Below are 12,137 nucleotides of genomic sequence, written 5' to 3'. Positions count from 1 at the left end.
ACTGAGATTTCAGGAATGGAGAAGGCCCTGTTGGTTGTGGGTCTTGGCACAATGGTGCCTGCATCAAATGCCAGCTCTGCTACTTGGGACCTGTGTGACCTTGGGCAAATCATACCCTCTCTGTGGTATATTTTCCTCATGTATAAAATGGTAGGATAATAATATTGCCTTGGAAGCGTTTGTTTTTGGAGCACCAAATGAGATATCATGTGGAGGCTTTAGAACAATGCCAAGGAGCTCTACATACATCATCCTGGGAACTTTACATGCACTATCACATGCTATCCTCCTACAGCCCTGAAAGACAAATGTGATCATCCCCATCTCACACGTCAGTGCTTGGCTGGGGTTGAGTTGATCAAGGACTCAGCTAGGCAAGAAATTCTTCCTTTGCTTCAACCAGAGAAGCCTCCTTTTTGTTGGAGGCTACTTCATGTTGGATTTTCACTGAAGACATTGCTTGACAAAAGGTTGTCACAACTTATAAAATAACAAGGATGGAAGGGCTGGAAAGATCTGGTCTTGATCACCCTTAAAAGGTTCTTAAGGGACTTTCCTGGGGTCCAGTGGTTAAGACTCTGTGCAGGGGATGTGGGTTTGATCCCTGACCAGAGAACTAAGGTCCTACATGCCACATGATGCTGTCCTCTCATAAAAAATTTAAAAGAAATGTATAATTTTTTTAAAGGCTCTTAAAATTCTGACACATTTTTGCTCTCAAACTGCACTGAAAACTTCCAAATAACCCTTAGTCTCAGTAGGACCCGAAGAGATCTTTTTCCTCAAGGTCATTGCTAAGCATGCTCCTTTGACATCATACAGATCCATAAATAAACAGAAATGTCAGGGATTCTGGGAGGCTCTGTTTATGGGCACAAAAGGGGAGGGGTTGGTGCAAAGGGAGCAGAGAAAAGGCCTATGATCTTATTCCTTTCCAGATCTCCCTTGCTCATTGAGATGCTGCAGCAACCTGCTTCGATACACTTCAATACACTCCTGGGGAGTGACACGCAGAACGCAATGGTCCGCGAAGCTTATCTGCTCACCTAGGCGGGTCACAGGACAAAGGGCAGGCAGAGGGAGAGCCCATTCTGCTGCACCCTTACCCCAACCACCCCTGCCCACCTCTGTCAGCAGTATGTCCACTTTTATCGCCCCATATGCCATCTCTCTTCCCCAAAGGAAGGCAGGGTCCTCACGCCTGCTGATGGGCATCGCTGCTCTGGAATAACCCCTGCCATCCGGCACTTTCAGGCCATCACTCATACTGCTTCTTCCATCTGGAAGGGAATGTCCTGAGTCCAGAACCTCTAAACTTCCATTTCCATATGTAAAAATGACCTGTCTCCCCCATCATTATGTCTAGGAAGTGAGACTTTGGTTAATTAAAAAATTTTCTTATTTGTACTTTTCTATACTTCATTGTTCTGTTGAATTAGCAGGTATTGCAAATATAAAAGCAATAAAACTATTATTTTTATGTAGATTTCCTCTTTAATTATGGCTACGTACACTTCAGGAGCCAGGAATAACTTCCTAAGCCCTAATCAGCAAAAACTTCTACCTCTTCCAAGCCCCCAAAGGTCTTCATTTCCCTCTCCACATCCCTAAGCATTGTACATCTGCAGTTATGGTGTTGCAGCCAGGTCATACCTTCTTCCCAACCAGACTACAAGTGCACTGAGCTAAACTGGGTGATTTGTCTCTACTGCCCAGCTTGCCACCTCCAATACCTCCATTGTTACCACCACAATTCCCCTTTTCAAAAACCACCCGCCCACACTATCACACCCACTGCCCATGAACATCACCACCATCACCTCTTCCCCATCACTACAACCACGGTCACCCACCACCATCACTACGCTCACTATCACTGACACCTCAGTCAACAAAACCCACCAGAGTTACCACCACCAACATCATCGTCACTACCACCATCTCCACCCCCACAACTATAACCCCTATGACGGTCAGAACAGTTACTCTCCAAAGAGTCCGCAGCCTAATCCCTGGGACCTGTAAATATATTACCCTACATAGCAAAAGAACTTTGAAGATGTGATTAAGGATAAGGACCTTGAAATGGGGAAATTATCCTGGGTTATCTGTGTGGGTTCAATCTAAACATTTGTACATAAAAACAGAGACTCTTTCCTGGCTGTGGTTAGAGAGATTGACAAGAAAAGGAGGGTCAGAGAGCTGTGATATTGCTGGCCTTGAAGAGGGAAGAAGGGGGCCATGAGCCAAGGAATGCAGGTGTTCTCTAAGAGCTGAAAAAGGCCAGAAACAGATTCTCCCTTATAGCCCCCAGAGAGGAACGCATTTGGCTGATACCCTCATTTCAACCTATGGAGCCCTGCATTGGACTTCTGACCTGCAGAACTATATGGCAATAATTCTGTGCTGCTTTAAGCCCCTAAATTTGTGGTCACTTGTGAGAGCAGGAGAGAACACAACCTCCATCAACAATCCTGCCACAGTCACAACCACTCACCCACCATCACTGCCCCTCAAACAGCACCCCATTATCGTCATTAAAAACCCCATCACAAGGCTCCTCTGGTAGCTCAGCGGTAAAGAATCCACCTGCCAATTCAGGAGACCCAGGTGCAATCCTTGGTGCAGGAAGACCCCACATGCTGAGAAGCAATTAAGTCCATGCGCCCCAACTACTGAGCCTGTGCTCTAGAGCCTGGGAATCACAGCAGCTGAAGCCCGCACGCCCTAGAGCCCATGCTCAGCAACAAGAGGGGCCACCTCGATGAGGAGCCCGAACACAGCAACTAGAGAGAAGCCCCTGCTCACCACAACCAGAGAAGAGTCTGCGCAGCCATGAAGACCCAGCACGGCCAAAATAAATAAAGTTGTTAAGTTATTTTTAAAAACCACCATCACAATCACCATCTCCAAAACCATGAGCATCCCAAACAACAAATCACTATTACCATTACCCCCATTAAAAATACCTTTACCCTAAAACAACATCTGTCACTGGTACCCCCTCACACCACCACAACCCACTCAGAACCACCACTGTTACCCCATCAACAACACTGCAGTCACCACTGCCCATCAATGTACCCCCACAAATAACCCCCATCTCTCATCACCAGTACCCATCATCACCTACACTTCCAACCTATCACTACCACCCACTACCACCACAGCATCAGTACCTCTACAATTACTGACATTCAACAATACCACCCACCGGTAAAAGCACCCCCTACCCCTACCAACCACCACCAATGCCACCCACCTCCACCACCGTCAACACTCCTGGGCGTGTACATCATGAATGACTGGTTGGTTTGTTACACGAATGAATGAGTAAGTATATGAATAAGTAAGGGAATGAAGAGAAGGATAGCCCCAGCATGCCTTTGGAAGTCAGTTCCATCACTTGATGATTTGTGGTGTGCAATGTAAATAAGTTTTTACCGACCTTCATCTTTTTAACATCCCTCTCACTTTCCCAACTATCCCATCTGCTACCTTCTTCGGCCACTGTCAAGCCCTCTCCAAAGCTTGAAGCCACCTCCTCCAAGATCATGCTGAAACAGTTGGCAAGGCTTTGAGACAGGGGAGCTCAAGTCGGAGTTCTTTGTGAATGAAGGGTCAGTGTGCAGCCAGCTGCCTCTCAGCTCCTAGAGCAATGATGTGGGACTCCGCAACGAGCTCTGAATAACAACCTAATTTAAAGTGTGGGGTGGGAAGGGTGAAGAAGTGCTGCCCAACCCAAAATCTGGGGGTGTTTCTGGCACCTTGGCTATTCTCATTACCAATGAAACCCCAGTTGTGTCCTCCCCACTCCCCCAGCCCCTGCCACTCCACATTTAGTCTGACACCTGGGACATGGCTGGGAGCCAGCAGATCTAAGTTCTAGCTTCTACTTTGACAATGGCTTTCTGTGTCTCTCTCCCATCTGAGCAATGAGTAAATTAGCAAAGATGTGTCTCGGGCTCCTCCAGCTCTGATGGTATGTAACTTAACATTTCTACCAAGAAGATTTTGCTGTTGTTGTTGGAGGTATCAACATGTGGAGTCTGTCTCCTTGGATGTATAATCCCTCTCTTTTCACATCTTTGATGGCAAACATAATTCGAAAGTAATGGCTGAGCATCCAAGACGAGCTAGAACCATTTATCTTTAAATCCAAAGGCTCAGTCATGAATTTTATAACTAGAAGGCCTCAGGGATCAGCTGGTCCAAAGCCTGGGTTGAACACCTCAAGACACCCAGCCAGGCAGTGCCAAACTCAAACCAGAGCCTGAGTTGTTGATGTCCCTGCCCCACTGAGCTCTTTCTCAGCCCCAGGAAACCTGGAAGAAGCTACTGGATAAACCCCAACACATTTCTTGAATCCTCACCTCATAGGCACATGCCACCCAAACAGCTGAAGCTGCAGCTCCCAATAAAGAAGTCTTAGGACATCTGGGGTCGTGTCATCGTATGAGCCTCAGAGAACCCAAAGTGAAAAAAATCTTTGAAGCATTTCCCAGGGCTGGGTAGAAGGGGAGATAGGAAGAATAGAGGGAGGACTCTGCTAGCATAGCCTTCCTCCATCTCTGCTTCCTCTGTCTCACACACACTGTCTCTTTCTGACTCTCTTTTGGCCTCTTTGCCTTGTCGATCATTGATCATTTTCATCTCTCTATCTTTCTGTCTCTGTCTCTTTGTCCACATCTCATTCCCTCTGTATTTCTCTCTGCCTCTTCTCTCTTCTCTCCCGCCCTTCCTCCCTCTCTCTCTCTCTCCCTCCCCCCTCCCTCTCTCTTTGTTTCTGCTCTTGAATTTAAAGCATTGGTGCCAATTTCAAGGTCATATTAATCCAGATCTAGGAAGATCCCTGTTCATGAAATAAGACATTCAGGAATTACAACAATTCTTACAAAACTTCACAGCCTGGTGGAGAGGGAGGAGCTCAGACCTAGGAGTGAGAGCCCTGGGTTTCTTTCTCAGCCCTGCTCCAACCTGCTGTGTGACCGAGGGAAGCCTTCTTGGGGCTTTAGCTTCTGCATCTATTTGGACATGGTGATCTCAAAGGCCAGCTCCAGCTCGGACAGCCTAGTATTTGGAAGGATCCAAATGTTCAGATTCCCCAGGTCAACCAATGCAAACCCTGGCTGTGACATCATCAACCACTTGCTTCTGTGCACAGTGGCAGGGAATTCCACCAGAGTGCCCCATGCTAGCAGGTGTCTCTGCACTCAGGGATTAGGATCTTGCACTAATCCTTGCTTCTTCCTGTTCCTTTGTTTAAATGTGGATGAACAGGAGTTGGGTTTGGCAGCAGGTAAACCAAGTTGCCCTTTGGGAAGATCTTTCTATGATAGATGAATTGGAGGTGGCCTCTCAAGTAGCCTGGTTGCGGAGTGAGTCTAAAGCCAGATAATCTGAGAAAAATTATTCACTTTTTCGACAAATGTGTACCGAGCACCACCTATCTGCCAAGTGCGTGCGCTTATTCAGTCGTGTCTGACTCTTTGTGACCTCATGGACTGTAGCCCTCCAGGCTTCACTGTCCATGGGATTCTCCAGGCAAGAATACTGGGGTGGGTTGCCATTCCCTTCTCTAGGGGATCCTCCCAAACTAGGGATCGAACCCGGTCTCCTGCATTGCAGGCAAATTCTTCACTGTCTGAGTCACCAGGGAAGGCCATATCTGCCAAGCACCTGTCCTAAAACAGACACTGTCTTTGCCTTTATTATAATATGAAGAAGAAATAAAGTGATTCTTCTCTACTGGATGAGTAACATTCTGCGGGGATCCGAAAGCAATAGGGCTTTGTTTTGAATAAAGACATCAAGAAAGGCTTCACAAGAAAGTGATAGCTGATCTGACACCTGGTGGGTAAGCAGGATTTCAATAGACAAAGAAGTATGCAGTCCTTCTTTGGATTGGGGAAAGGTGCAATCCAGGCAGAGGGAACGGAGAGCAAAAGGTTAGAAGGACCATTCCTTCAGAAACAACTGAACAGAGAAACAGCTGAGTTCAGACTGTAGAGGGGTGTGGGAACCTACGAAAGGAGGCTAAGGAGATGAACTTTGTCCTGGGGATGTGGGAGCCACTGAAGGTTTTCAGCAAGATGCTGACAAGTTCCAGTTTATGCTTTAGAAAGACCCCACAGGCCATCAGTGCAGCGAAAGTGAAAACGAAACCATTCAGTTGTGTCTGACTCTTTGCGACACCTTGGACTGTAGCCTACCAGGTTCCTCTGTCCATGGGATTTTCCAGGCAAGAATACTGGAGTGGGTAGCCATTTCCTACTTCAGGGGATCTTCCCGACCCAGGAATCGAACCCAGGTCGCCCGCATTGTAGGCAGACACTTTACCATCTGAGCCACCAGGGAAGTCCTGTATGTATCAGTATAGCAGCTGGATGGAATAGGAGAGGCATAATGCAGAGATTCTCTGGAAAGACCAAGAGAACACAGAAGTAGAAGCTGTGCCAACAATCAGAGTAAATTTATGTATCAGCAAACACCCTAGCCTACAGGGTAGGGGAAGAAGCCAAGAGTGAGTCAGGGGCAGGAAATGAGGTCTGAATAAAACTTGGCAAAGGAGAATTTGCCTTAGAAGACAAGTCTATCAAAGTAGAGAGAGAATGAAGGAAGAACCACCTCTCAGAATCCCCATGAACGAGCCTGGCATGTGAAAGAAATCACATGCGATAAATCAGCATACATCAGAGCTGGCAGGAGCCCTCGAAACAGTTCAATTCTGCATCCCCACTGCATGGATGGGGAAACCAAGATCCAAAGAACATGAAGGGCTTGCCTGGGTTCTCTAGTAAATCCATGGCGGAGCTTCGTCTAGAATCAAGAACTCCTGCCTTCAAATCTCACAGTTAACCCCCTCCCATAGTTTCTCTGGCTAGTGTGTGGCTCCACCTTGCCAGAAAAAAAAGGACAAGAGCCACAGGGACCACAGGAAGCTGCCCGGAACCTAGCTCCTGTGAGGCAGATAGGAAGCTGTGGTATCAGGGAGTGTCAGAGTCCCAGAGAACTCTGGAAACTCAGAGTTCAATGAGGGTGGAGCTAGGGCAAAGTCAGTGAAGGCAGAAAGAAAAGGTGGGGAGAGGGATATTTTGAAGGAAAAGTTAGCAGGATTAAGTGAATGATGCTCCAAGAATAAAGAAAACAAAAAACTGGGCACTCAAAAGCTCTGATGATATTAGGTCCACATGGGAAGTCATCATCCTTAGTGAACAAAGTCCAGATTACAGGTGACCCACAAAGTGAGGAGACTAGAAGGCTGGAGAGCAGGGAAGACAGAAGGGTTTATTTGGAGTGAAATTATGAGCTTGGTTTGAATAGACCGAGTCTAAGTGACGGTAGAACCCCAAAGCTAATTTTTTGAGCACTTACTCTATCATGAGCACATGATAGTTTTAAGCCTCATGAAACTCCTTGAGGCAGTATAATTATTATCCTTATTGGATAGATGAGAAACTGAGAAATGGAGCTGTCAATAAATTCGTCCAAGATTCCCCAGCTTGTAAATGTCCAAGCCAGATATCAAACCCAGATCTGGCTGACTCCAAAGCTTACTGTCATTATTACCGCATCCGAACTCCATCATGGAAGAGCTATGGAGAGGAGGTAATTGAAGAAGACTAGATACACTTGGAAGGAGAGAGGAGAGAGAAAAAAATGAGAGTATGGCAACCCCAACCAAGGCGATGAGCCCAAGAGTCAAGGAGGAGCGGAGAGAGGGCGAGGGAGCATAAATACAGTCTTTGTCACAGAAGCCACAGCTGGAGGAAGTTTTCAGCCAAATGTCAAGACAAATCTTGAAGTCAGTCCAAAGTGTCTTGGGTGAAAATGTGCTGATCACTGTGAACACAGAGGATCCGTGGGTGACAAGAAATCCCAATGTTTGAAGGTGTCTGGGTTGCCTGCAAGACTCAGAAGGGGGAGTCAGAATGCAGGTGAGAGCTCTAGTTAGGGCAAGGCTGAAACAATCAGGTCTACAAAGGCCTATCAGGAAACGTGCCCTGCCACACTCCAGGGAATAGCAGAAACAAATTCTGAGGACGGGCAGAAAATCTGATTTCCAGAGTTGCTTTTTGTATTATTAGGTATGTCCAGTTTTCAATAACAACAAAAAATAGAAGATAAGCAAAGAAAAAGAGAGACTGTGTCATATAGTGAAGCACATGACACAATGTGCTTCAGTTGAAAAGCAATCAATAGAAACTCTACCTGAGGAAACCCAGTTATCTTAAATTAGCTCTTTTAACTATGTTCATGGAGAAGGAAATGGCAACCCACTCTAGTACTCTTGCCTGGAAAATTCCATGGATGAAGGAGCCCGGTAGGCTACAGTCCATGGGGTCGCAAAGAGTCATACACGACTGAGTGACTTCACTTTCTTTCTTTCTATAGTTCCTTTTAGAGAAGGAAATGGCAACCCACTGCAGTGTTCTTGCCTGGAGAAACCCATGGACGGAGGGGCCTGGTGGGCTACAGTCTATGGGGTTGCAAAGAGTCTGACACGACTAAGCAACTAAGACACACACACAATTACGATCAAAGAAGGCAAAGAAACCATATCTAAAGAATTAAATAAACAAATGAGAATAATATCTCAGCAAATAGAGAATAACAATAAAGAGACAGAAATTATAAAGACAAACCAAATAGAAATTTGAGGTTGACAAGTATTAACACTATAACCAAAATAAAAACATTTACTAAAGGAACTCAACAGCAGAATTGAGCAGGCAGAAGTAAGAATCAGCAAACGTGCAGTTAGCTCAACTGAGATGATTCAACTGAAGAAGAGAAATTCTTAAAAAGTGAATTAAAAAAGAGCGAGTCACCTGGTGAACTGCCGCTGCCACCGAAGGTGAGTGCAGGCATGTGAGTCGGAGATCTCGAGGTCCCTCGCCACGAGGGCTTTATCACGAGCACAGGCTCCAGGTCCAGGGGCTTAAATAGTTGCCCCGGGGCCTGTGGAATCTTCCTGGAGCAGGTATTTTCACGGTGTCCCTGCATTGGTAGGCGGATTCCAATCACTGAACCACCAAATAAGTCCAGAAGTTTTAACTAACATTTCTTTTAGCCTAAAGCACCAAAGGGAAAAAGTGTAGGACAAGAAAAAAGTCATCCATACATACAGTAAAAAAGCAGCTCAAATTAAGAGGCCCACAAACAAGAAAAAAAGGGAAAACTGAAGAATGAAAAGGTGTTGCATCTCAACCTTATCGGTGAAAAACTGCAGGGGTTTCAAAATCATCTTGAACCTCAAAAGTGTGGGATATTCAAAGAGATGCTTGTGAATTAACTGAAAGGTTTTTGAATTGATTCAGTAGCGAGCTGCAGCAGATTGAGTTATAGCAGTACCAAGGCTATAGCCTCCAGATTCCAGACATTTCATTTATTTATTTTTTAATGCAATACTGTTTATTTAACTTCAAAAACACTTCAACATTCTAAACATACAAAAAAAAAAATAACAGAACACTGCAGATCGTGTTTAGTACAGAAGGTTCTTGAACTTTCACTGGTGCAGTGGCTCTTGGTTTTGCTGACAATGAACAGTTCTACTGTTTGTTTTTAAAAAAAAATTTTTTTAAACTACCGCACTTCAACTAAGAAGGATCCAAAACACTTCTCATGCCTGCTGACCGCCCCCGCCCCTTTCCACAGCTAAGAATGGCAGCGGGATGCTGTATACAAAACCAGACAACCTGAAGCTAAATGGATGCCCGCTGCAGTGTCCCCGGGTCCAGCCCGTGACGCCCTGAGCTGTGGCCCCTCCGGAAGGCATTCCCCCCACAGCCTCCACACCAAGCAAGGAGCATCCAGAGTGTGTCTCTGTGGCTTTGCTCTTTTTACAAACTATAGATATGTACAGTTGAGAACTCGGGATTTCTAGCCAATGACCATAGAATTAACAAGCCATCTTACAAGTTGGAAAAAAAAAAAATGCCAGAAACATCTTTAAATGCCTTGTCACACCAACAGCAAAGTGCACAGAGTGAGGAGAACAGGAGAGCCTTTTCATTTTAAAAATGTTTGGAAATATGTACAACTTTGATACAGTTTCTAGGTGCTCCGGACACCCGAGGCCACTTAATGTAAACCGCTGACAATTGCTGGAGCACGTGGAGAGACTATGATATGATCATGATCCAACTGGGTAATTAAACATAATGAGGGCAACCGACACGTCAGTCAAGGCGCTCCCACTCCAAGGTATTCCCAAGGAGACAGACCAACCGTTTGTTTTTTTTATTCACAATCTCCCTCCTCCCTCCTCCTCCTCCTCCTCTTCATCCTCCTCTTCGACCTTTTTCCAGGCAAGTTTAGCGGGACCCTTGGCGCCATCAAACTTCCCTTTAGACTTATAGTCTGTGACATCCTTCTCAAACTTCCCCGTCAGCTTCACTGCCTTCTCGATGTATGGCTGCTTCTCACTGTCACTTAAGTTATTCTGCGTCTCGCCCAGCTTCTTTGCCACATCTCCAATAGAGATGCCAGGGTTTGTAGACTTGATCTTGGGGCGGAATTCAGAGCAGAATAGGAAAAATCCAGACGGTGGTCTCTTGGGGGCATTAGGGTCCTTCTTCTTCTTGCCTCCCTTAGCTGGTCCGTAATCCTTCATTTCCTGATCATAGCGCACTTTATCCGCCTTTGCCATTTCATCGAATTTTGACTTCTCTTTTCCGGACACAGTCTTCCACCTCTCAGAGCATTTCTTGGAAAATTCAGCAAAATTGACAGGAACCTCTGGGTTTTTCTTTCCTCTCTGCATGTCTGCACAAAGAAGGCATAAGCAGACATCTTGCCCTTTGGTTTCTTGGGATCACCTTTGGCCATCCTGACTGTATTGTTTGCTAGTCTGGGCAGCGAAGGGCACTACGCGCGGCTCAGCGCTCCACAGCCTCGCGCTAGTAGCCTCTCCAGACATTTTAAATGCAGATAATCTGAAAACTTTTAGGGAATAGGATTTTTATCTGAAGAAATTGCCAAACATTAAAATGAGAAAAAGTCTTCATGGTGAGAGCCTGAAAGCCTTCTCCCAAGATCAGGATTTTCTCTTAATACTTCACAGCATTGTAATGGAGTTTTTAGCCAGGGCAATTAGGCAAGAAAAAGAAATAAAAGACATCCAGACTGGAAAGAAAGAAGTAAAACTATCAGATGGCTTGTCTTATATAAAGAAAATCTTAAGAAATTCACAGACACACACTTTTAGACTAATAAATTCAGCAAGATTGTGGGATACAAGATCAATATACAAAATACAAATATACAATATACAAAATACAAAATATACTGTATACTAGCAATGAAGAATCCAAAAATGAAATTCAGAAAACAACTCTATGTGCAGTAGTATTGAAAGAATAAACCATTTAGGAATAAATTCAAGACAGAAATTTAAGATCCATACACTGAAATTCTAAAACATCATTGAAAGAAATTAAGAGCTAAATAAATACAAAGAATCTCATGTTCATGAACTTAAAATAGCAATATTCTTCAAATTAATCTATAGATTCAACTCAATCAAATTAATCCATAGATTCAACTCAATCCCTACCAAAATCTAGCTGGACTGTTTGTTTGTATTTAAGAAACTATCTAATCCTTAAATTCATAGAGAAATATAAGAGATCCAGAACAGACAAAACAATCTTGCAAAGGAAGAAAAATGTTAGAGGACTTATACTTCCTAATTTTAAAATTTATTACAAAGCTATACTAATCAAGATTACTTGGATCTAGTATAAGGGTATACCTATAGATCAACAGAATAGAATTGAGAGTTCAGATATAAACCCATATATTTATAATCAATTGATTTTCCTCAAGACAGTTCAATGGGGAAAAAATAGTTTTCTCAACAAATGGTTCTCGAACAAGATCTCCATATGTAAAAGAATGAAGTTGGACCCCTCTCTCATACCACATACAAAAATTAACTCATAATGGACTAAATATCTACATGTAAAAGCTAAAACTATAAAACAATTATAATAAAATATGGGTATAAATCTTCATGACCTTGTATTAGATAGTGATTTCTTAGAATGGCACCTAAAACACAAGCCACAAAAGAAAGATAACAAATTAGAATTCATCAAACTTAAAAATGTTTGCTTCTCAAAGGATAGTAT

The 12,137-nt window shown here is 44.2% G+C and overlaps 1 pseudogene; it reads right to left on the bottom strand.

Annotated features, from left to right (window-relative positions):
* Positions 1–10,249: 10,249 nt before the first annotated feature.
* Positions 10,250–10,833, bottom strand: LOC133048781 (high mobility group protein B3-like; annotated as a pseudogene).
* Positions 10,834–12,137: the final 1,304 nt, after the last annotated feature.

This window comes from Dama dama, chromosome 29, assembly GCF_033118175.1.
Source record: "Dama dama isolate Ldn47 chromosome 29, ASM3311817v1, whole genome shotgun sequence".
Lineage (NCBI taxonomy): Eukaryota > Metazoa > Chordata > Mammalia > Artiodactyla > Cervidae > Dama > Dama dama.
The sequence above is the reverse complement of the archived record's forward strand: the minus strand, read 5'-3'. Positions and strand labels throughout refer to the sequence as shown.